Raw genomic sequence first — 24,999 nt, 5'->3', positions numbered from 1 at the left:
TTTTTTTCTTCTTTATTAGTAGTCTTGACTCTTAAGTAGGAGGTCCTAGATAAACTCATATACATTAATTCAAATACATACATAGTAGTAGTTGATCTTTTTCAGACAGAGCTCGTCCGAGGAAGTACTACGTGGAATGAGCTGGAAGTGTTGCTATATTTATAGGAATTCAATGGTTATTCACTTACCATCAGTGGGCCATTAGGCTTGGTCTATCAATTATACTATAAGAAAAATTCACTTTGGGAACTTATAATACAATTCCAACTGTTAACCTTACCTTTAACCTATCGAACTTGATGAGTTAAAGTCACAAGACGCTGGTTGGTTTTTCACGTGGATTCTTGTTTATACTTCTCATCGCTATAGTAACGAAAAGTGAAATTTATTTCAATAGGAAGCCATAATAACATTAAAATGTTTATTGGATCATAAAGTATACTTAAGATTATTATTATGAGTAAAAGAATCAACCCTATCGGGTACAATTTTCGTAAAACAGGACAAAAAATTTCGTAGTACAAGTAGTCGTTTTCGAGTATGGAAAAACTTTAACATCGGTGTAAAATAGATTTTATTTGTATCAAATCAAAGCTTAAATTTGCCTGCAGTTCTTTAGTTCGGGCTTTTGACAAGAGGGTTTGTAAAACGAAAATCAGAAGTGCAGGTTTTCCGACGCTAAAACAAGTAACATTAGGTCCATTTTACTTTAACGATACAGAGTTTCATATGCGAAAAGGAGTCCTCGATTGCGAGCGAGTAAATCTTGTACTAAGGCTACTGAGTTAACTTTTACAATGTCTGCGAGCCTAATTTTAGTGAGTCACGAATGCTGTTAGTGATGTTGCCTGTAAAATGTTCTTGTACTTGTAGTCGAATTTTTGCACGCGGCCCTAAATCACTATCACAATGTAACACATTTTAACACATTTCGTGATGTTAGAGTTTGTAGCCCTTTACACAAAATGGACTTCGTTTTTACCGGGTCGATTTGTTACTAAAAAAATTTCAAAACTAGCTTTTGCCAGTATTCTTTATCCGCGTTTATTACGTTCATAAAAATCCCGTGGGAATTGGTAATTTTCCTGGGACAAAAGTAGCCTTTGTTACTCTCCGTCTTGGAAGTAACTCTATCTCTATCTCTATCTCTAAAAATCAAGTTGCTTGCTCAGTAAGAGCGTGAAGAAAGCAAACTTTGACATTAATAATATAATATTAATTATTGTCATCGACGCAGTGGGCAGAGACCCTGCTTTTTGAGTCCAAGGCCGTAGGTTCGATTCCAACAACTGGAAAATGTTTGTGTGATGAACATGGATGTTTTTCAATGTCTGGGTGTTTATATATATATATATTATAAGTATTTTATGTATATTACCTATTCATAAAAATATTCCTCAGTCATCTTAGTACCTATAACACAAGCTACGCTTACTTTGGGGCTAGATGACGATGTGTCGTCGTAGTAGTGTATTGTCGTAGTATATTTATTTATTATTCAAATAAGCGTTAGTTCGATCTTCAGCACGAACATCTTACTATATTTTGTGCGTTTTTAGTTTATTTCTAAAAAAAAACACTCGCTTTATTGGTGAAAGTCAACTTCGTGAGGAAATCTGCATGCCTGAGAGTTCTTCATAATGTTTTTAAAGCCTACCTGGCCAACTTGGCTTAAGCACTTCTCAGTCTGTAGGAGACCTGTGCTGTGCTAATTTCAATGTTAATATGGACTTTAGATTTTGAGGTTTATTACACACACACACACTAAGTTTTTTATTTATTTACACCCAAAATAATAATTTTAAGGCTTAAATTTCTGATTAAATTTTACAGCTAAATATATATTATATTTGAAACCTTAAGAGCTTATAAAGACGGCTTTAGACTTAGAGAATAATAGTGGACCTAATAAAAAAAAACATAAGCTGATTTGATATAATCGAGTCGAGTTGATGTCCCACGTCACTAGAGTGCCGCGTAGTACGCTACAATTATGGCAAATTTACCAAGAAACTTGGCCACGGTCTCACAATAGGTGCTTAGTAGAACAGTACCCAACTTTAATACTAGCAATTGTTGAAAACTTTCATGGAAATAACTATTATTTTTGTCATATATAACAAGATTTATGCTAATAGAAAACCCAAATAGGTTTAGAATTGCTTACACTGAAGCATGCAGTAGGTATATTATATATTTGTTTATTACCCAAGTTCATCTCAACGACTACTAAGCTATTACGAAACCCAATATTATGTACACTAAGCTATTTTGGCGATATCTATTTCATTGATTTTCAGTAAATTAATGTAGCGGAAAATCATTAAAATCAAAATGTTGAACATGTAAAAACCACTATACTACTGAATAATGAGGAATTGAATCCGGTGGATACAACAGTATTTCTAGGAATAACGTTAGATGCTAAACTTCAATGGGGCCCTCTTGTAAATAATTTATCGAGCAGGCTTAGTTCTGCTGCCTATGCAGTAAAGAAAATACGCCACCTGACAAACATAGAAACTGCTAGGCTAGTCTATTTTAGTTACTTTCACAGCATTATGTCATATGGAATTTTACTATAGGGTAATGCTGCTGATATTGGCACTATTTTCGTGCTGCAGAAGAAGGCTGTTCGTTAGATCTATAAAATGGGTACGAGAGGGTCATTGAGAGATAAATTTAAAGATGTTAAAATAATGACACTCTATAGCCAATACATATTTGAAAATTTAATGTATGTTCACAAAAATGTATCAAAATTTAATATAAAATGTGACTGCGATAATAAACGTTAGAAGCAAAAATAAACTTGCAGTGCAGTACACTAGACTACACAAAATAAGCAATTCATTTAAAGGAAATTGTATACAATTTTACAATAAATTACCGGTTGATATCTTGGGGATGTCATTAAGGAAGTTCAGTTTGTATTAGGCGAAAGCTTATAGAAAATTCCTATTATAGTATAAAAGATTACGTATACGATAATTGGGTGTGAACAATTAATTGCTCTAACCAGATCGTTCGAAAGTTGCGATCACAGTTACAACTATTTATTCGTATTCCACTACAGGTTAGTTTTTGACTGCAATCTCACCAGGTATTAAGTTATGTTGCAGTTTAAAATGGTAGCGGGTTAATAAATATAAAACTTATATTCAGAAAAAATTATGTAATGTAAAAAATTTGCATTGGAATCGATTGAGTAATTTAACGGGACAATTGTTATAAACGAACACACATACGCTATAAAACTAAACAAATCTCCGTATTTGTTCCCTCGTGGAAAAAAACTGTTCAAGACTGAATACCCAATAATCTACGGACAGGACCTCTTATAAACTTGTGAAGTTTAATTTAAATTTCAGAAGCAGTAAATAGAACTAGCACGACGCTGCTTTGGCTTAAAAAATAAAATTAATATTAAGCGCACAGTTACTATTTAGTTAATCTGGTTTATTAATTGATTTGTTAGATTAAAGCGGCCTAAATTGGCATTCATTTTTTCGGTACCGCACCAACGCTGTGTTTACCGGTATAGCTCGCAGAACCGATGGACGTTGGGGTACTTCGGTGCTGGAATGGCTTCATGGCAAACGCAGCGTATATAAATTCATTAATTAATAATAATTATTATTCATACTATTACACAGAGATTAACCACAAAACAACACAATTCCATCAGAATCATTTGCAATTACATCCTTCCACACGTCTTATCCGCCTTAAAGGAATATAAAGCATGCATCGCATTAATTAAGAACGCGCGTCGGAGCGGGGTTTCAATTCCCCGCTTTTGTTTTCACACTTCAGGGCGCCATTGTCGCCTCTGAATATTTTCATTTATCTGTGCCGTTAAATTAATTCTCTCATGTTAATTTATTGTCTCGTGCGAGTTGAAAGGTGTTCTTTGTACATTTTATTTGCGTCATCGCTCCCGTTTTGTAATTTCAACACAATATATTGCTCCTAATTAATTAAATTAAATTATTTTAGAAGATTCATCATATCATCATATCAACCCATTGCCGACCCATTACAGAGCATGGGACTTTTCCCACAATGAGAAGAGGTTAAGGCCGTACTCCACCGCGCTGGCCCAATGCGGATTGGTGGACTTCACATACCTTCAAAAACATTATGGAGAACTCTCAGGCATCCAGGTTTTCTCCCTATGTTTTCCTTCACTGTTGAAGCAAGTGATATTTTAATTACTTAAAACACACATAACTTAGAAAAGTTCGAGGTGCGTGCTGGGCTTCGAACTCGCCCTCCGAAAGTGAAGCCGACGTTTTAACAACTGGGCTATCACCACTTATTTGTTTATAAGGAGTGAAACCTACTTTATTTAAATTTCACACCTATTGTTTTGTAATCATGTAAAATTATGCCTTTACTAAGGTTTGATGTGAAGTTTTATTGATTTAATATGTTACTGTTTACAAGCGAAGCAAGTGAAGCATTATTGTCCACAATAGTTTATTTCGTACGTCGTTTATGAACATTGTATACACTGCTTAGTTAATTTTTTCCTATAAGTTTAATATAAAATGTTTGGGTGCGTTTTATAACGTATGAGTCTTCAAAAGGCTTAAACGTATCCAAACCTATAATCTTTAACACCTAATATTGCGTATTCATGTATAAAACGGAAAGCCTAAAGATCTATATTCTATATGTGATTAAATTAAACATAAGATATCCTACTCTTTATTGACGTCCTCACGTAGTCGTGCTACGAGAATAGCTTTCTCCATAGCGCTTTGAGTGATTCTGACCCATAATTCATTAGAGGTACTCCGTTTGAACACTTTGATCTTGAAGCAATAACAAGCAATTTGTAAATTGTTGTAATACCCAAATTGGGGCGCTCTTGGAGAAATAAACTTTTTTATTGTCCTTAAAACGAGAGAGGGAAAGATGAAACAGCTGTACGATATCAAACATTTATGCTCAGGTTTGAGTGGTAGCTACGTTGTTAGATGAGATAAACTTTTTATATTACAAGTTTTTATTTTCTTTAGAATATAATTATTTTAGTTCTTCTTTTATAATAATAATTGACGGATCAAGAGAACCACCCACCTAATTGTAAGTTGAAAACGAATGAATTTAAATGGGGTAATATTGAGCAGGGTAGCAAGGAACATGTCCTGCAACGAGCCACCCTGTATCCATTAACCTGAGGTGTAGGTGTTATGTACTTCCCCAGACTTGATCGTCAAAAAAACTCTACTGCTAAAGTACTAGTTTAGTTAGTTTTATCATTTGATTTTAGCATTATCTATGTTACACTTTGTGGCGGTCTCAACATTACGTAACTAGATGGCGCTACCAAGATCATGCATCGCGCTAGCGAAGTTTTCATAAATATTGATCATACTAAAACTTGCAAAGAGTAATCACCACCATAGCTTCCGTACAAATTAAGTTTCTAATACGCTTATTAATTGCGCAAATCATTTTTGTAGAATATAGTATAACTTGGCAAATAAATTGATTTGGCTTGGCATTTTTTTACCTTAATGTAAAGAAAAAATAAAACTTTGGCTTATTTTGCTCAAAAAACAGCTTTATTTTATACGTACCACATTCAACTCGGTCCACTTCTTTAACTACGTTTGCTACGTGAATGTTTTTCAAACTAAATCACCTAGCCACGGAATACAAAGCTAAGTAAGCTCTATTCTGCGGAATTGCTTAAATTGGCATAGGTTACTGGAATTTTTTTCTCAGAATTTTGTTCCATATTATTATTTTTAACTCGCACACGTTTTCCCAATTTCAAATTGCTCCTTGATTAAATTACATAATAACTATAACTAGAGAGTGGTTTTTTTATAGTAATATTTGACGGATAATGATGCGGTGGTAGCCCAGTGGGCGGGAGGTCGACTTCACTTTCGGGGGCCGAGTTCGGATCCCAGCATGACCATGCAAGTTATAATAATAATTAAATTGGTTGTTGGATCAAGTGTCGAATACAGAAGGCAGTAGTCCTTGAAACGGCGCGTATTGTGAGGAGTTTCCTCAATCTGGAGCCCTGACCGCCGGGTGCTTGGGCATTCAAAAGCCCCGCAAGCAGATGGTGGATGTTTTTTTATAAATTTTTAATTGTTTTAATTTTTTTTAAGAATTAAAAAAAAAATGAATAAGAACAAATGATAGAAATAATAATAATAATAATCTTTATTGAAACGTATAGACCCAGTTATTAAAATATAAAAAGATAAATTAATTAACAAAATAATAATAATAAGTAACAATAAAAATATTGGAAACGCACGTCCGTCATAATAATTACTCTTTCTAATAGCAAGCGTCATAGTTTACGGGTTATTTTATACCTATACAAAATCACTATAGTTTATTTTCTATCCGCCTCATGGTGCACCGAAAGCCAGTGCTTGAAAATCGAGCAGTCCAGACCCTCTGCCAACGTGCTTAGGCTTTCATGTTATGTGCGTTTGAACGAATTAAAATATCACTTGTTTCAACGGTAAACATCGTGAGGAAACCTGCATGCCTGAGAGTTCTCTATGATGTTCCCAAAGGCGTGCAAAGTTCACCAATCTGCACTGGGCCAGAGTGGTGGACAGCGGCTTATGCACTTCTCATTGTGGTAGGAGATCCATGTCCTGTAGTGGGCCGGTAATGGGTTGATATGATGATGATGATTGGATGGATCATCAGATGAGCCACCTTATGGTTATCGGAAAACCATGGCTTATAAACAGGGCAACATTTCACAGGGCATGCAAGGAGCACGTCCTTCAACATGCCGCCCTGTCTTCATCAAGCTGAGGCGTAGCTGTTAAGCCTCATCATCATCATATCAACTCATTACTGGTCCACTACAGGGCACGGGTCTCCTCCCACAATGAGAACGGGTTAAGGCCGTAGTCCACCACGCTGGTGGACTCTACACACCTATGAGAACATTATGTAGAACACTCAGGCATGCAGGTTTCCTCAGAACGGTTACCTTCTCTGCTGAAGCAAGTGATATTTTAATTACTTTAAAAGAACATTACTTAGATAGGTTAGAGGTGTGTTAGCTCTGTCACAAAAGCTCTTCTAATAATGCATCCTGAAATAAGAAAAAAACAAAATACAAATCCTACGGTAATACGTTTCAGTTCCAGTCTACAAAACTGTTCTTATTGGCTTACTGTTCTCAAAAATTGCATTCAGCATATCTTTAAACGCGCACTCGTTATCACAAATTGTACCTTGATTGAAGCTCGCCATTTGGTCAATTTTACGAAACATGCTATGCGGGCTTTTTAATATATCTTCTTGCTACTAGATGTTGCCTGCGACTTCCTATTCTTTGACCATTCGACGGCCACCTTGCAAAAAACTTGTTGATGTCAGGCTGTTTAAATAAAATAATATAGGCATAGCCGTTGCATCCTGCGTGCGATGCATGTGCGATGTGCGAAACTGTTTTAATGAATAGTTCAAGTTGCAAAGCAATCGAAATTTTTTTAGAACTACCCTCACTCATCTATACATACCTGTTATAACACTTTACATGTAGCTTTAATAATACTGACTCTTAACGCCGAGCGCTGAACGATGAATGTCGGTGTATCGGATAAACCCGATTGGATGCCCACGGATTTGTTAGCGTTTATTTTGGGTTTTAAAATCCTGCAGATACCTTTGTTTTGAAGGGTAAAAAGTATCCTATATGACAGTCTCTAAGATGCAAACTATTCCAATGCAAAATGTTACCAGGATAAGTAAGTAGGTACCTAAAGCGGCCAAGGTAAGAAAATACTATTTTTGGAAATCGTGCTGGTAAAACTTACCAGCAGATTTTCCGGGATAATCATTATCTTATGGCTATCTCCGGGAAGCATTTCATCATTATCAGTTCGAAGGTTGACCCGAACATAGGTAACAACCAACAAACATACACAGTTTTACATTTATAACGTTAGTACCGATCACCACTTATCAGCAGATGATATCGAAGCTTTCGAAGCTTAAGTAAAACACAAAGCAAAGTTATGCTTCGGCAATACGTTACAATCCCATTCCACAAAACTGTTCAAATTGGCTTACTTTGCTCAAAAACTCCATTCAGCCCGTCCCATTTCTTTAAACGCGCACACGTTTTGACAAATTGCAATTGCCCCTTGATTGCAATTCGCCATTTAGACAATTTCACAAAACTTGCTATGCGGGCTTGTTAATATTGAATGCTATACTCGAGCCAAAAATGCCGTGACCCGTGCCAAAAAAGCTTCTGTTTACTACATACGGCTTGAATTAAAACGTCTAAACCAAAATAAATGGCTGGCCCATTATGTCGGCTTTTAGGTGGTAATTATACGATACAAAATAGCGTGTTTTTCTCTGAATGCGCTTTTCACGTGAACTTTTAATTAAAATGTGTAATAATTGTGTGGTAAGAAAAAAAAGTTCTAAGAAAAAGAAGCGGTGATAGCCCAGTGCGTAGGACTTCGATTTCACTTTCGGGGGGTTGGTTTCGAATCCCAGCGCTCAAATCTAACTTTCTGAGTTATGTGCGTTTTAAGCAATTAAATTATCACTTGGTTCAACGGTGAAGGAAAGCGTCGTGACGAAGCCTGCATGCCTGGGAGTTCTTCATAATGTTCTCAAAGGTGTGTGGAGTCCACCAATCCGTACGCTAGCGTGGGCTACGGCCATAATCTTTTCTCATTGTGAGAGGATACCCGTGCTCTGTAGTGGGCCGCTAATGAGTTGATAAAATGAATACTGGTGTTTGAGACTTTTGCGAAATGACTAGTTAATAAAGATAGACGGATGGATAGAAATAAATAAATGGATAAATAAATCCTACTAAAACGATACACACATCGCTAAATGACTGACATGAGTAATAGTGAATATTTTTATGAATAATATACATCTATCTATACTTATAATAAAACTGTAGCTTGACGATTTCTGTACATTTAATATATTTTGAAAATTTTGTCCTGTTGCTTTATAATCGATACTAAGTCCAAAACAGATTTTTATTTAAGTTTTGTCTGTCTGTCTGTCCGAGCATCACGTGAAAACTACTGAACGGATTTGAATAAAATTTGTTATAGTGGTAGCTGATATTCCGGGTCAACTTATAGGATACTTTTTATTCGATAAACAATAAGTTTCCACCGGGAAATGGGATATAAATTTTTATTAATTTTAATTCATAGCTCCGTTAAATTTGAACCGATTTAAATGATTCTTTTTTTATTTGAAAGTGTAAACTATCAAGCATGTATCGTCTTATTTTAATAAGGATCTGATAATAATTGTCGGAGATAAAGGACATAACTCTTCATAAATAACAGCAAGTCGCAAGGCATATGGGACAACTATCGAATGCATGTGTATCATCTTACTAATATTAAAAATGCGAAACTTTATAAGTATGTATATTTATGTATGTATATTTCAACTAAAATAAAAACAACATACTAACTCAGTATACCACGTAAAAGGATAGAGGGTACTTAGTTAGCCACGATGATTACGATAATAGTATCAGATCTATTCTCGCATTTTGATCGACTCATACGCAGACGAAGTCGCGAGGGTCCGCTAGTAAATACATATATAGACACATTAAACACAGAAAAACATTCAGGTCCATCATATAAACATTTTCCAGTTGTGGGAATAGAAACCCACAGCTTCGGAATGCGCCAATCAGCCGTCTAGGAAGTTATAATAATGAGGGTAGAGAAATCTATCATAGTAAAATTATGTTTGAAATTGATTCGTAGCGGCATATGACCGTGGATTGTGGAACTCCCTACAATACACGTATGCCCCGCAGTGGACGTCATGTGGATGATGATAATAAGTAAGTCCTTTACTGCAATATCAACTAGTGGTGATGATACAGTGTCAATCGATCAATCGTAACCGTATTCGGTCATAGCGACTGTTTCGGATTCTGGCTGAGAGCGTCGCTGGTGAGCATAACCTGATTTAGTGCTAAACGTGCGGCTGGTGGTCGGCCTTTAGCTCAGCGTGTTTCTTTCTGAGTCAAAAGTGGTGGGTTCGATTCCCACAACTGGAAAATGTTTGTGTGATGAATATGAACGTTTTTCAGTGTCTGGGTGTTTATCTGTATATTATAAGTATTCATGTGTATTATTGTAGGTTTAAAATCCGCATATGGTCAGTAGTCGACTAAGACTCAAACCCTTCTCATTCTGAGAAGAGAGCCGTGCCCTGTAGTGGGCCGGTAATGGGTTAATTAATGATGATGATGATGATGATGAAAGTTTAAAATGCGCCATCCTTCCAAACGGGTTAGATAGCCGATTGGCTCTGTGGGCCTGACCCTGAGCGACCCGGATCTCTGAGTCCAAGGCGGTGCGCGTTGGGTTCGTTTTCCGCAACTGGCAAATCTTTGTGTGATGAGCATGAAAATTTTTAATGTCCGGGTGTTGATCTGTATTTTATCATTATTTTTGTATAAGTACTATTCATAAAAAAAATTCATCAGTCATCAACTTTAATGACCCGTAAAACAAGCTACGAATACTTTGGGTTTAGATGGCGATGTGTGTATTGTCGTAGTATATTTATTTATGTATTTAAACCGTCAACAAACTTAACCAAAAATCTATAATATAACTACGTAATATTTTATCAAAACATAAATAAATAAATAAAATAAAAAAAAAACATTTTACCCATATGGATCAACAGGTACAGAATAATTAATATAAATAAAAATTATCATAATAAACAGAATAAAAAATTGATAAGAATATAAGCCTTTGCGAATTTGTTACGTAGGCGCAGTGGGCAGCGACCCTGCTTTCTGAGTCCAAAGTCGTGGGTTCGATTCCCACAACTGGAATTTTTTTTTGTGATGAACATGAACGTTATTCAGTGTCTGGGTGTTTATCTGTATATTATAAGTATTTATGTGTATTATATTCATAAAAAATATTTATCAACTATCTTAGTACCCATAACACAAACTACGCTTACTTTAGGGCTAGATGGCGATGTGTGTATTGTCGTAGTATATTTATTTATTTATTTAAAAAAAAAAAAGGTAACGCGATTAAAATAGCTTAAAAGTAAGTAGACCTTATATTGTTAAAAAAAGCCTCGTTAAAAGAATTATTCTTCTTTGACTTAAGAGCTAGGACCTCGTCGTTGTAGGCCTGTCTATTATCCCTATTAACATAACCTATATTATGTTCAATAAATAGCGTTTTCATTTGATCACATTTTGGAAAAATAAATATCATAAGCGAGCCAGGCAATATACTACAAGATACAAACACTTTTGTTTTCCTCGTGACCATTATTTCCTATCTGCCCGGCTCACATCTGCCATGCGTACCGTGGCGTTTTTTTAAACTATCAGTCTCTCTGTGTTGTAAGGGCTATGAAAAAATCGTTTATCTATATGATTTTCTTATTTGTTTCAGATTGGAGACTTGAAACATTACTACTTATTTTCACATCCACATATAAGTAAAAGATCAGTAAATGCAAGCAGAGAATATGAACATCGTCTTAAAAATGATCCACAGGTAAGTGCTATTTTTTAAATAATATTAAGTACAAATATGAATGTAATAAATAATAATATTACTAATTATGTGTATTTTAAAATAATAGGATATTTGAAATATATAAAACTCGGTTACGTTTTTCTTCTTTAGGTACAAGTAATTTGTCAATGTTTTTGCATATAAATGATTATTATTATTATTGTTATTATAAGGAAACCATAACTTCATTTAGTTATTTTAAATAACTATACTGGGTCTTTTGCTTTTCATAAAAACTTTTATCTTATATTACGACTATTAATTTCGATAATATATGTGCACCAGGACCACTTCTGAAGTATTAATTCCCAAATAAAAAATGAATCATCAAAATCAAATCACAAATTGCGAAGTAATCGCGTTATAAACATAAAAAAATGAAGTGTGATAAACGATTAAAGATTAAAGAAAAAGTGATATAAGTGTAGACGATTTAAAAACCTCCTCCTTTTTGACGTCTGTCGAAAAATAAACCTTATTTAGATTTAATACGATTAGGCGAAGGAATAAAATTTAAACTTTACCCTCACTTTACCCCTTTATTAATAACTGTGGTAAAAACTGTGGAGTAGTAATGTAATGTTTTGTCACTATATGACATGCGAAGGTAATGTCAGTTGAAGTGTAACAAAACATTGCGTAGTTATTCTGACGTTACGCCATCTTTATTAATCAGGGGCTTAAAGAACCAACGAACGAAACAACGAAAAACAAAGTTCTTTTTGGTAAAACATAACTTAACATTTATGAACATAAGATTTAATGACTGAAAAAGGAATTCTTCAAATTGTATTCCACTCACAGCTGGACACAGACAGGATTCATCTTTCATAGCAGAGAGGGCTTTTAAGTACAAATCCACCACGCTGCTTTAATGCAGTGCATACTATCGTACTAATTGATGGCTAACTGTTGCCCACGACTTCGTCCGCGTTAATTACGGATTTTTTTACAAACACCGCGGGAACCCACACCATGAACAAGTACCGTGTTCCCGGGATTTTTCCTAGGTACCTAATAATAAGTAACATATCTCAATTTTTTTTTTTAATTATTTTATTCATGTTACTGTATCATACAGTAACATGACTGTATTTTTTTAGTTATAATAATAATGTTAATAGGTTAGCTTTCTTGTGGCAAAACCAAGTTAGAAACGGTATCGTAGTTTTGGAGCCTTTTGGGTACAAACCAACAAACAAACAAAGAAATCTTTCCTGATTATAATATTAGTATAAAAGTACAGATAACCGAGGCCAATGGCTTAACGTGGTGTTTGAGACTGAGGCAAGGCTAATTTTCAATCTATTATACCATATAGTTATACAATATATATATTATACCATATAGTTATAATTGCCCTGGCGTGGAATGGAATCCAGGACTGTGTGATTTGTAGTTGAAGATTTTACCCATAAGGATCAACACGGCAGTATTGGTGTTATGTTTTTTTTTTCCTTACGTTTAAATTCTAGGTACAAAGTATTATGATTTACAGTTATAGCTAAGTACTAATTCGTGGGTACGCAATCGCTATATTTTATAAATACTTACGCTAATTATCATGCGGTTTGCCGGATACCTGACATCTTTAATGCCTATTGCCTTAATCATAGTATTATGATTTACAGTTATAACTAACTGCTAATTCGTGGCAACATAATCGTATTATTTCATAAAGAGGTACTTGATATTTATCTAAAATCACACATAAGTAGTAATAAGTTTGGTTGCCCTGAGTTCTCGGAGCAGAGGTATAGCAGAAGCTTATTTACATCGTAGTTCTATTAAAAAAAAAAAGATTGGAATTATTTAGTTTTTAAATTTTTTGAAGTATAGACTTCTGTTGACGCGCCTAGGACTAGAAGTAACCCAACTTTTTTCTGACGGAAGTAACGCTTACGTCAGACGTGTGTGTAGTTTCCGCTATTTAAAAACAATAAATCAGATTGGTCGTAAGTATATGTCATATACTCCACGCTTCTTGACTTATAAGCCAGCTAGAGGCAAATATCATAATCAAATAGGATTATATATTTCCAACATTTTCAAACGGATCAATTGTGTGTGCAAAGTGAATAAAAATGCAACAGTTTCAAAAAAATATTTTAAATTGCAAAGTTTTTTAAAAATCTCTAAATATACTTGTGTTAGCCGCATCCCCCACCGATACCGACCCTCCTATAAAACCAAGCACTGTACCGTCATAAATTCATTTGTTCGTTGGATCTCAATGAAGAACATTGTGTGTGCTGTGCATATCGGGTCACGTGAGCCATTTTTCTTGTATTTGTTAATTGTTATTTTTGTGATAATTTGTGTGTTACTGTGTGCTTATTTTTATGTAGTATGGATCTGTTTTTATTTTGGTTATGTTTATTTTTTTGTTAAAATTGAAATTTGTAAATTAAAGTTAGGCTGATCGTGACTCTTTTTATTTTTAATTTTAAATCCTCGGCTGATCCTTAGACTTGTTTATTTATTACATTTGTAATAAATAAATTATTAATAAACTTTCTGACGATTGCGTTATTCAATGACAAGGTTATATTGACGTGTGTGTAACCTTCAACTTTCTACTCTCAATTATTCTAATAAACAAATAAATATAAAAATATATAAAAAATGTGGAAGTGATGTTATTGAAGAATATAAAATGAAATAGTGAACATTAAATGAAGTGGCGGGGTCTCAGGAACATTTTACTCTTTCATCAATAAATAATAATAAAAGTTTTACTTCAATCGCGCGTAAATGTTACACGCACACACTTTTTTCTATTTTATCTAATAGGTATGTAACTTTATTGGTATTTACTTATTACTACACAAATTAGAACTATTGAGTCCTCAGTTTTTTATGTCTTATTATATTACATTCCGCATATTTTAACACAACACGACACCTTTTATTAGACAAGTTTTGATTTTTCCATCATTTATTGATTTCCATATTTTTTTAATTCTTAGCATTGTTAAATTATAGAAATAGAGACAACGCTATTAAAAATTTATATAAAAATAAAAACATGCACTTCTCCGCTTGCGGCTCGGCGGAGGATCCTCCTCACAATACGCGCCGTTTCAAGGACTACTGCCTTCTGTATCCGACCAAGCGAAAGCTTCTTAAGATGTCGGTTGAAACGACTATTGTAACAATAACGGTCGACTCAACACTCCACGTGGCGGTAATCTCGTGAGCACGGTCAAAGTATTTACATAATTTTTCCTTTTCAGCTTTCACAAGATTATCGTCAAGATTATGAGTCATTTACTATAAAGGTAGTTAAATTGTGGAATTATCTTCCACGTGACATTCGTTACGCTAAATCACACAGTATTTTTAAGACTCGTATAAAGAATTATTATTTAACACTGTAAGTATGATTATTATATTCCACATTTACTTTCTGTACAGTTAACAATATTATATATAGTATTAGTATTATTTATTTTACCATCTAGTATTTTATTTTATTTTATATATGTACTGTTTTTGTAATTATTAATATGTATGTAATATACATACTTAGTGGTTTGCGCACCCCTATAAGGATTCATATGTGAGCCATTTCCTTATAATGGTTGCCTGGAAGTACGCATGTAATGTAAGTTGGCCTTATCACTTATAGTTACACAAACCTTTGTTATACAAATTTAATTGACTTGTACCTTTGTTCTCTTTAATTTATTTTTTCTTGTGTGCAATAATGTATTTATGATTGATTGATTGATCGTCATGTGGAATAGTAATGTCAACAATTATTGCACGGCACACTGATCTCATGTATAGTAGCTGTAATATACCTGCCAGTGATAATCGTTCGATCCCAGTAGAGCAATGCACTGCTATTTTTAAGAACTGACGCCGGGTCGTACCTCTTGTTCTGCCGCCACCACGTCTCATTTTCGTTAATTTTGCTCAAATTTAGTATTTCTATTGGTTTTTTTTTGTATAAAAATTGAATACAATACTATAATTTTGTTGTTATAAATAAATGTGAAAAAATCTGGCATGTTCGACGGATCGCAGGTGACGTTAATTCGTGGAGCGGGTCTCTCCTAAGAATGAGATGGGTTAAATCCATCGTGCCACAGTAAATATCTTGTAGTGCCTTGTAGTTCGCAGGTTGTTGAGAATGAGTTGATGTTGATGATGATATTTTTAGTAGTAATAAAGCTTTTTGTGAGCTCGTCCGGGGAAGTATCTACTACCACCATGCTTATTTCTGCAAATAAATTATTACTATTAAATTTGAACTTAAGTATTTTTGTTTTACTATAAGACTTTCAACGTAAATTATACTAAGACAACTTTATAATTTTTATTAGTGTTTTTACGTACACTTGGAGGAATTATCAAATTTTCGGAACCGACAGGATTTGAACCTGCGACTTTCTGGCAATCGCTGCCTGAGCGCTTTCTCCAATAAAAATTGATAATTCCTCCAAGTGTAGGTTAAAACACTAATAAAAATTATATTAAAGCAATGTGTCATCTCTGTCAGGGAAAAGTATATCGAAACTGCATCGTGTCCTACTAGATGTCGCTATAAGACTGATGTGAATATATACTAATTTCGGCATAGACGGTAGGAGAGCCGTTAATTGGAGAAAGCGCTTAGTCCGCGATTGCCAGAGAGTCGCAGGTTCAAATCCTGTCGGTTCCGCAAATTTTTATATGCATTTTAAATGTATAAAAGTACTCCAAGTGTACGTAAAAACACTTATAAAAATTATAAAGTTGTCTTAGTATAATTCTGCAACCGTTCTGCCCACTTTCTTTTAATAAGCAAAGATGCTATTCGTTTTCTTTTGATGGCAAAAAAGTCATCAGTATAAGTCCACGCAAACATTTGAAATGCACTACAATAACGTGGTAAGCCCAACAGCATTCTGAAACCATCATTATATTGCCTCGTAGGGCGTTAAGCGATGCCTGCGTATAGCTGGTCCACAGGGATCCATCAGGGAAAAGGTTTGACAAAATGCTTTGAACAAACAATCTGTTCCTTCCTGGCACACACAGGCAAACCTGTGGACCAGCATATTACAGCGCATCGCTAAAGCCCTACGCTCTCGTTCTATCTACGTCATCCTTAAGGTAATCGGTAATAACATGTCCTAGATATTTAAAATTCTTAACATAATCAAGCGGAGGGACATTCAGTATGATACTATACTTTACTGTGAAGTATAGTATATATCAAACTTTACTTCACACTCTTTCGTCTGTATGCCTTTATATATGAGCTCATGATATATAATGAGCAAAAATAGACTGTCTGCGTACCCCTCACAACTCTTTTATTGACCTAACCGTAGAACCCAGCATAACCATGTCATCAGCACGACTAAGATAATTAACACATACATTATCAATCCAGCATCCAACATGTCTTCTGCATAGGTCAACAATTAGATCATTCACATAAAAGTAAAAAGGATTGGCAAGGTTAAACCTCCCAACCTTCACCGCACTCAAGCGTAAAATCGAGAGACAACGCATTACCCCATCTGTAGTGCGTTTTGTTTAAGTACAAAAATCTTAATAACTCAACATCCGGCTGCTCGAAGAGGAGTCAAGAATAGATCAAGAATGAGAAGTAATAGAGGTACTTGTTTGGCAATGATTCTACATGCCAGGAGACTAAAGCGTTCCACTATTAGAATGAAATAATAATTGCTATTGACCTTCTTTCAAATAGCGGTACTTATTTGGCAACTTTGCGACATGCCTGAAGATTGAAGCGAAACATGCGGCTGCTTGAAAAGAAGTCAATAATGAAGATTGCAATACAAAAAGAGGACCTGAAAACTGCAAGGATGTCTGCCGAGTTCCACAATTACAATAAAATAATACAAAGTAATGACCTTCATTCCAATAGCGGTACTTGGTTGGCAACGATATGACACGCAAGAAGACTGAAGCGAAACAAACAGCTGCTCGAAGAGGAGTTAAGAATGAAGATTCAAACAAGAAAAAAGGACATTAAGATTGAAGGTTGTCTGCCGAGTTCCACTATTAGAATGAAATAATACTTGCTATTGACCTTCATTCTAATAGGTGTACTTGTTGGGCAACGTTACGACATGCCCGAAGACTGAAGCGCAACATCCGGCTGCTTGAAGAGAAGTCAATAATGAAGATTGCAATACAAAAATAAGACACGAAGACTGCAAGGATGTCTGCCGAGTTCCACAATTAGAATGAAATAATACTAGGTATTGACCTTCATTCCAATAGCGGTACTTGGTTGGCAACGATATGACACGCAAGAAGACTGAAGCGCAACCAACGGCTAATCGAATAGGAGTCAAGAATGAAGATTCAAACAAGAAAAAACAACATAAAGATTGCAGGTTGTCTGACGAGTTCTACTATTAGAATGAAATAATACTTGCTATTGACCTTCTTTCTAATAGCGGTACTTGTTGGGGAACGATTCAACGCGACATTTTTATCAGCGTTATGTTATCGGGATGTAACCATTAATTTATTTGTATCTATCATAAACAAATTTTAATTTTAATTTAGCTTAACACGAAAACTGCTTGTTGCCTGCCGAGTTCCACTATTAGAATGAAATAATACATGCTATTGACATTCATACTAATAGCGGTACTTGTTGGGCAACGATTCGACATGCGAGAAGACTGAAGCGCAACATCCGGTAACTTGAACAGGAGTCAAGAATGAAGATCCAAATATAAAAAATAGCACGAAAACTGCTTGTTGCCTGCTGAGTTCCACTATTAGAATGAAATAATACTTGCTATTAACATTCATTCTAATAGCGGTACTTATTGGGCAACGTTACGACATGCCTGAAGACTGAAGCGCAATATCCGGCTGCTTGAAGAAGAATCATAAACGAAGATCAAAATACAAAAAAAAATAACACGAAGACTGCTCCTTGCCTGCCGATTTCCACTATTAGAATGAAATAATACTTGCTATTGACATTCATTTTAATAGCGGTACTTGTTGGGCAACTATTCATCATGCCAGAGGACTGAAGCGCAACATCCGGTTACTTGATCAAGAATCAAAAATGAAGATCCAAATACAAAAAAGAACACGAAGATTGCTAGGTTGTCTGCCGAGTTCCACTATTAGAATGAAATAATACTTGTTATTAACCTTCATTTTAATAGCGGTACTTGTTGGGCCACAATTCAACATGATATTTTTTATAAGCTGAATGTTGTCGGGATGTAAACATTAATTCATTTGTAACTATCATTAAAAGGTTGAAATTTTAATTTAGCTAATCACGAAAACTGCTTGTTGCCTGCCGAGTTCCACTATTAGAATGAAATAATACTTGCTATTGACATTCATTCTAATAGCGGTACTTGTTGGGCAACTATTCATCATGCCAGAAGACTGAAGCGCAACATCCGGTTACTTGATCAAGAATCAAGAATAAAGATCCAAATACAAAAAAGAACACGAAGACTGCTGGGTTGTCTGCCGAGTTCCACTATTAGAATGAAATAATACTTGCTATTGACATTCATTCTAATAGCGGTACTTGTTGGGCAACTATTCAAAATGCCAGTAGACTGAAGCGCAACATCCGGTAACTTGATCAAGAATCAAGAATAAAGATCCAAATACAAAAAAGAACACGAAGACTGCTGGGTTGTCTGCCGAGTTCCACTATTAGAATGAAATAATACTTGTTATTAACCTTCATTTTAATAGCGGTACTTGTTGGGCAACAATTCAATATTATATTTTTATAAGCTGAATGTTGTCGGGATGTAAACATTAATTCATTTGTAACTATCATTAAAAGGTTGAAATTTTAATGTAGCTAATCACAAAAATGCTTGTTGCCTGCCGATTTCCACTATTAGAATGAAATAATACTTGCTATTGACATTCATTCTAATAGCGGTACTTGTTGGGCAACTATTCATCATGCCAGAAGACTGAAGCGCAACTTCCGGTTACTTGATCAAGAATCAAGAATGAAGATCCAAATACAAAAAGAACACGAAGACTGCTGGGTTGTCTGCCGAGTTCCACTATTAGAATGAAATAATACTTGCTATTAACATTCATTCTAATAGCGGTACTTGTTGGGCCACAATTCAACATGATATGTTTTATAAGCTGAATGTTGTCGGGATGTAAACATTAATTCATTTGTAACTATCATTAAAAGGTTGAAATTTTAATTTAGCTAATCACGAAAACTGCTTGTTGCCTGCCGAGTTCCACTATTAGAATGAAATAATACTTGCTATTGACATTCATTCTAATAGCGGTACTTGTTGGGCAACTATTCATCATGCCAGAGGACTGAAGCGCAAGATCCGGTTACTTGATCAAGAATCAAGAATGAAGATCCAAATACAAAAAAGAACACGAAGACTGCTGGGTTGTCTGCCGAGTTCCACTATTAGAATGAAATAATACTTGTTATTAACCTTCATTTTAATAGCGGTACTTGTTGGGCCACAATTCAACATGATATTTTTTATAAGCTGAATGTTGTCGGGATGTAAACATTAATTCATTTGTAACTATCATTAAAAGGTTGAAATTTTAATTTAGCTAATCACGAAAACTGCTTGTTGCCTGCCGAGTTCCACTATTAGAATTAAAGATTACTTGCTATTGACCTTCTTTCTAATAGCGGTACTTGTTGGCGAACGATTCAACACGACATTTTTATCAGCGTTATGTTATCGGGATGTAACCATAATTTATTTGAATCTATCATAAACAAATTTAAATTTAAATTTAGCTTAACACGAAAACTGCTTGTTGCCTGCCGAATTCCACTATTAGAATGAAATAATACTTGCTATTGACATTCATACTAATAGCGGTACTTGTTGGGCAACGATTCGACATGCGAGAAGACTGAAGCGCAACATCCAGTAATTTGAACAGGAGTCAAGAATGAAGATCCAAATACAAAAAAGAACACGAAGACTGCTGGGTTAACTGCCGAGTTCCACTATTAGAATGAAATAATACTTGTTATTAACCTTCATTTTAATAGCGGTACTTGTTGGGCCACAATTCAACATGATATTTTTTATAAGCTGAATGTTGTCGGGATGTAAACATTAATTCATTTGTAACTATCATTAAAAGGTTGAAATTTTAATTTAGCTAATCACGAAAACTGCTTGTTGCCTGCCGAGTTCCACTATTAGAATGAAATAATACTTGCTATTGACATTCATTCTAATAGCGGTACTTGTTGGGCAACTATTCAACATGCCAGAAGACTGAAGCGCAACATCCGGTTACTTGATCAAGAATCAAGAATAAAGATCTAAATACGAAAAAGAACACAAAGACTGCTGTGTTGTCTGCCGAGTTCCACTATTAAAATGAAATAGTACTTGCTATTGACATTCATTTTAATAGCAGTACTTGTTGGGCAACTATTCAACATGCCAGAAGACTGACGTGCAACATCCGGTTACTTGATCAAGAATCAAGAATAAAGATCCAAATACAAAAAAGAACACGAAAACTGCTTTTTGCCTGCCGAGTTCCACTATTAGAATGAAATAATACTTGCTATTGACATTCATACTAATAGCGGTACTTGGTGGGCAACAATTCAACATGATATTTTTTAGAAGCTGAATGTTGTCGGGATGCAAACATTAATTTATTTGTTACTCTCATTAATAGGTTGAAATTTTAATTTAGCGTATCACGAAAACTGCTTGTTGCCTGCCGAGTTCCACTATTAAAATGAAATAGTACTTGCTATTGACATTCATTTTAATAGCGGTACTTGTTGGGCAACTATTCAACATGCCAGAAGACTGAAGCGCAACATCCGGTTACTTGATCAAGAATCAAGAATAAAGATCCAAATACGAAAAAGAACACAAAGACTGCTGTGTTGTCTGCCGAGTTCCACTATTAGAATGAAATAGTACTTGCTATTGACATTCATTTTAATAGCGGTACTTGTTGGGCAACTATTCAACATGCCAGAAGACTGAAGCGCAACATCCGGTTACTTAAACAAGAATCAAGAATGAAGATCCAAATACCAAAAAGATTACGAAAACTGCTTTTTGCCTGCCGAGTTCCACTATTAGAATGAAATAATACTTGCTATTGACATTCATACTAATAGCGGTACTTGGTGGGCAACAATTCAACATGATATTTTTTAGAAGCTGAATGTTGTCGGGATGCAAACATTAATTTATTTGTTACTCTCATTAATAGGTTGAAATTTTAATTTAGCGTATCACGAAAACTGCTTGTTGCCTGCCGAGTTCCACTATTAGAATGAAATAGTACTAACTATTGACATTCATTTTAATAGCGGTACTTGTTGGGCAACTATTCAACATGCCAGAAGACTGAAGCGCAACATCCGGTTACTTGATCAAGAATCAAGAATGAAGATCCAAACACAAAAAATAACACGAAGACTGCTTGTTGCTTGCCGAGTTCCACTATTAGAATGAAATAATACTTGCTATTGACCTTCATTTTAATAGCGGTACTTGTTGGGCAACTATTCAACATGCCAGAAGACTGAAGCTCAACATCCGGTTACTTGAACAGGAGTCAAGAGTAAATATTCAAACAAGAAAAAGAACATGAAGACTGCCTGTTGCCTGCCGAGTTCCACTATTAGAATGAAATAATACTTGCTATTGACATTCATACTAATAGCGGTACTTGTTGGGCAACGATTCGACATGCCAGAAGACTGAAGCTCAACATCCGGTTACTTGAACAGGAGTCAAGAGTAAAGATTCAAACAAGAAAAAGAACATGAAGACTGCCTGTTGCCTGCCGAGTTCCACTATTAGAATGGAATAATACTTGATATTGACATTCATTCTAATAGCGGTACTCGTTGAGCAACGATTCGACATGCCAGAAGACTGAAGCGCAACATCCGGTTACTTGATCAAGAATCAAGAATGAAGATCCAAACACAAAAAATAACACGAAGACTGCTTGTTGCTTGCCGAGTTCCACTATTTGAATGAAATAATACTTTCTTTTGACTTTCATTTTAATAGCGGTACTTGTTGGGCAACAATTCAATATGATATTTTTAAGAAGCTGAATGTTGTCGGGATGTAAACATTAATTTATTTGTAACTCTAATTAAAAGGTTGAAATTTTGATTTAGCGAATCACGAAAACTGCTTGTTGCCTGCCGAATTCCACTATTAGAATGAAATAGTACTTGCTATTGACATTCATTCTAATAGCGGTACTTGTTGGGCAACGATTCGACATGCCAGAAGAGTGAAGCGCAACATCCGGTTACTTGGACAGGAGTGAAGAATGAAGATCCAAACACAAAAAATAACACGAAGTCTGCTTGTTGCTTGCCGAGTTCCACTATTAGAATGAAATAATACTTGCTATTGACATTCATACTAATAGCGGTACTTGTTGGGCAACGATTCGACATGCCAGAAGACTGAAGCTCAACATCCGGTTACTTGAACAGGAGTCAAGAGTAAAGATTCAAAAAAGAAAAAGAACATGAAGACTGCCTGTTGCCTGCCGAGTTCCACTATTAGAATGAAATAATACTTGATATTGACATTCATTCTAATAGCGGTACTTGTTGAGCAACGATTCGACATGCCAGAAGACTGAAGCGCAACATCCGGTTACTTGATCAAGAATCAAGAATGAAGATCCAAACACAAAAAATAACACGAAGACTGCTTGTTGCTTGCCGAGTTCCACTATTAGAATGAAATAATACTTTCTATTGACCTTCATTTTAATAGCGGTACTTGTTGGGCAACAATTCAACATGATATTTTTTAGAAGCTGAATGTTGTCGGGATGTAAACATTAATTTATTTCTAACTCTAATTAAAAGGTTGAAATTTTGATTTAGCGAATCACGAAAACTGCTTGTTGCCTGCCGAATTCCACTATTAGAATGAAATAGTACTTGCTATTGACATTCATTCTAATAGCGGTACTTGTTGGGCAACGATTCGACATGCCAGAAGAGTGAAGCGCAACATCCGGTTACTTGGACAGGAGTGAAGAATGAAGATCCAAACACAAAAAATAACACGAAGACTGCTTGTTGCTTGCCGAGTTCCACTATTAGAATGAAATAATACTTGCTATTGACCTTCATTTTAATAGCGGTACTTGTTGGGCAACAATTCAACATGATATTTTTTAGAAGCTGAATGTTGTCGGGATGTCAACATTAATTTATTTGTAACTCTAATTAAAAGGTTGAAATTTTGATTTAGCGAATCACGAAAACTGCTTGTTGCCTGCCGAGTGCCACTATTAGAATGAAATAATACTTGCTATTGACATTCATACTAATAGCGGTACTTGTTGGGCAACTATTCAACATGCCAGAAGACTGAAGCGCAATATCCGGTTACTTGATCAAGAATCAAGAATGAAGATCCAAATACCAAAAAGATTACGAAAACTGCTTTTTGCCTGCCGAGTTCCACTATTAGAATGAAATAGTACTTACTATTGACATTCATTCTAATAGCGGTACTTGTTGAGCAACGATTCGACATGCCAGAAGACTGAAGCGCAACATCCGGTTACTTGATCAAGAATCAAGAATGAAGATCCAAACACAAAAAATAACACGAAGACTGCTTGTTGCTTGCCGAGTTCCACTATTAGAATGAAATAATACTTTCTATTGACCTTCATTTTAATAGCGGTACTTGTTGGGCAACAATTCAACATGATATTTTTTAGAAGCTGAATGTTGTCGGGATGTCAACATTAATTTATTTGTAACTCTTATTAAAAGGTTGAAATTTTGATTTAGCGAATCACGAAAACTGCTTGTTGCCTGCCGAGTTCCACTATTAGAATGAAATAATACTTGCTATTGACATTCATACTAATAGCGGTACTTGTTGGGCAACTATTCAACATGCCAGAAGACTGAAGCGCAATATCCGGTTACTTGATCAAGAATCAAGAATGAAGATCCAAATACCAAAAAGATTACGAAAACTGCTTTTTGCCTGCCGAGTTCCACTATTAGAATGAAATAGTACTTACTATTGACATTCATTCTAATAGCGGTACTTGTTGAGCAACGATTCAACATGCCAGAAGACTGAAACGCAACATCCGGTTACTTGAACAGGAGTCAAGAATGAAGATCCAAACACAAAAAATACCACGAAGACTGCTTGTTGCTTGCCGAGTTCCACTATTAGAATGAAATAATACTTGCTATTGACCTTCATTTTAATAGCGGTACTTGTTGGGCAACAATTCAACATGTTATTTTTTAGAAGCTGAATGTTGTCGGGATGCAAACATTAATTTATTTGTTACTCTCATTAATAGGTTGAAATTTTAATTTAGCGTATCACGAAAACGGCTTGTTGCCTGCCGAGTTCCACTATTAGAATGAAATAGTACTTGCTATTGACATTCATTT

Source organism: Pararge aegeria, chromosome 20 (assembly GCF_905163445.1).
Source record: "Pararge aegeria chromosome 20, ilParAegt1.1, whole genome shotgun sequence".
NCBI classification, from domain to species: domain Eukaryota; kingdom Metazoa; phylum Arthropoda; class Insecta; order Lepidoptera; family Nymphalidae; genus Pararge; species Pararge aegeria.
Note: the sequence above shows the minus strand (reverse complement) of the source record.